At 60.9% G+C, this 2455-nt stretch overlaps 1 long non-coding RNA gene across 1 annotated transcript; it reads right to left on the bottom strand.

Moving 5' to 3' along the window:
* Nucleotides 1–59: 59 nt before the first annotated feature.
* On the bottom strand, nt 60–1570 carry LOC111733003. The gene is made up of 3 exons (XR_002777788.1): nt 1501–1570; nt 419–531; nt 60–117 (listed from the first exon to the last, which is right to left on the bottom strand). It is a non-coding gene; the product is annotated as an uncharacterized LOC111733003 (long non-coding RNA).
* Nucleotides 1571–2455: the final 885 nt, after the last annotated feature.

The following is a 2455-nucleotide window of genomic DNA, read 5'->3' as shown; positions in this document are numbered from 1 at the left end:
GCCCGACTGGGAACTGGTTCTGGAAGGAAGCTGTGAGGGGTCCTTTGCTCAGCCCTTCCCCAGAATGTTCCATGCAGGAGCCTGCGATGTTCCACTGCGTCTCTTTAATTAGACGTCCTGGAGAAAGGGAATGGGGCACCAGGGCGTCAGGAGGGGCGTTCCCACCTGCTGAGGCTCCCGCACTCTCTACCCCCACCCCTTCCTGGCTGGCCTCCCTGAGGGACAGCTTCCTACTGGGCCAGCCGCGAAACCAGGGCTCAGCCCCTTCGCTCCTGTTCTGTGGTCGAGGCAGGTGAAGGATGCCATATCCTGATCTACTGGAGGACGTGAGCTCCTCCGAGTACTGTCAAAACCTCCGCAGAACCCAGCCCCCGAGAGGCCCCGGAGCCCAGTGGTGGGGGGACCCCCGGAGACTCACTGGAGCGGGGGTCTCCTCGGCTTCCCACGTTCCGTCAAGTAAATAGGAGATGGTGACGCTCACTGCATCAGTCTCCCGTTGCCGCTGTGACAAGCTGCGGTACACTTCCCGGCCTGAATCAACACAGATTTACTCTTTTACTTCCCGGGTCAGAGCTTTAAAATGCGTCTGGAAAGAGTGCGGGAGGCCACGTCCCCCGGAGCCGCCTCCGGCTTCCCCGGCGCTCACGCATCTTGCCCGCGCTGCGGGAGAAGCTCGCTCCGGCTTCTGCTTCCGCGGCCCGCCAGCTCTTGGCTCTGACCTTTCCGCCCCCCTTATGAGGACCCTGGCGATTCCGTTGGGCCGCCTCGGATGAGCAGGGCGATGGCCAGGCCGGGGAAGCAGCCGCAGCTCTGGGGACCGGGACGGAGGCCGCTTTCGTGGGGGAGGCCGCGGTTCCGTCGGCCGCGCGCTGCACCAAGTGCTCTTTTTCAACGAATAGATTTTGGAAGCGTTGGCTTAAATAAAGTTAAGTAGATTTTTTCTTTTTAATTGCGAAGCTTCTTGGCGTGTTTAGTATGCTGGCCTATGCAGTCGCACACCCCTGGAATGAGTCTCACGTTTCCAGGGGGCCGTTCACCTGGAAAGAACTTTCGTGCGCACACGGCCCAGTCTCGTTTGCCTGGTGATCCCACCCGCCCTCGCCCCCTATTCTCCCATGTAAGACTGTTTCAGGACAGAGTGGGGGACACAGTGTCAGGAAGCTCGCTCAGGCTCAGCCTCCGGGAAGACGAGGCCCTAAGGCCCTAAGTGAGAAGGCTCACAGCCGGCGGAGCTTCGGGGTGTCGTTCGCAGGAGAATCGCGGGTCTCCCGACTCCCACACTCCCTGCAGGCCGCCGCCTGCCCTGCGAGGTCCTGGACTTGGGGCGAGAGGAATTCCTCGCTTGGGATCTGAAATGTCACCGTGGGAATGTCTGACCTAGGATTCCAGCGCCAGGGACTTACAAGCTTCTTCATCCACCCATCGCTCGCCGAGGGTTCATCGGGCAGCATGCTACTGGGGGCCCCAGGGCACCCTCACGTTGTCCCCGCCCACGCTCACCAGCTCCAGGGTGTCTCCCAAGTTGAGAGCTCCCCTCGGCTCTGCGTCCTGCAGGGAGGAGGCGCGGGGCAGGGCTGTGGGCGGGCGGGCGGGGCCGGGGACTCGCGCTGAGCCCTGGGCAGCCGGTCACAGCGCTGGTGGCAGCGCTCATGTTCCCGGCCACTGCGAATCAGCGGCGCCCGGCGATCGAGCATGCTCGAACCTTCCGCGCCATCCCGCCCCTGCTCCTATGTGTGTTCGGCACCAAGAAACACGTCACCCGAAACTGTCCTATGGTCATCCTCCTCCCCGGCCGCACCTCGCTCCGCGGTCTTTGCAGACAGAGCCCGTGACGAGGAGGGCTCTCAGACCGAGAGGGCTGTTTCACTGTCAAGTGCTCATCGGCCTATTTATAGCTCCTGCGAAGGATTCAGATTCCGGAGGGTTCCATTGAAGGACCGCATTAACGCGTCCTCAGAGAAAATCTCTTACAAAGCTTTTGAGCTCATAACCACTTGGCCGTGTTATTTGCTTCTAGTGTGTTAACATTCATAAAATAAAATTTCGCCGAGTGCCAGCACTCCCGGGCCTGTGCCCACTGGAAGCTTCTCCCTGGGCGCTGCTCCCTGGGTTGGGACAGGCCTCTGTCGCTGCCCCCCGGGGCCCTTCCTCTTGACCCGGCTCCCAGCTGCTCTTTGTGCTCCTGGATCTGCATCTGTGAGAACTGTTTGGAGGATCACAGCAGAGCTGGCTTGCCTGGGGAGTCGGGAGCAGCTCTGGTGACCGGCCAAACCGCAGAGGCCTGACAGCTGAGGGCGTGGGAGGGAGGGGGGAAGGGAGGCGCCCCAGGAAGAAAGGGAAGGTGTGTGCGGTGGGGGAAGGCACACACACTGTGCTAGAGCTCAAATCGGAAGAAACAAAGTTTGAAAAAAGTTTCCTGTCGGATCATCTTAACTGGAAAGTAAGCATTTCAGGG

The sequence above is a fragment of the Pteropus vampyrus genome, unplaced genomic scaffold (assembly GCF_000151845.1).
Source record: "Pteropus vampyrus isolate Shadow unplaced genomic scaffold, Pvam_2.0 Scaffold512, whole genome shotgun sequence".
NCBI lineage: Eukaryota > Metazoa > Chordata > Mammalia > Chiroptera > Pteropodidae > Pteropus > Pteropus vampyrus.
This window is presented reverse-complemented; position numbering and strand designations above follow the sequence as displayed.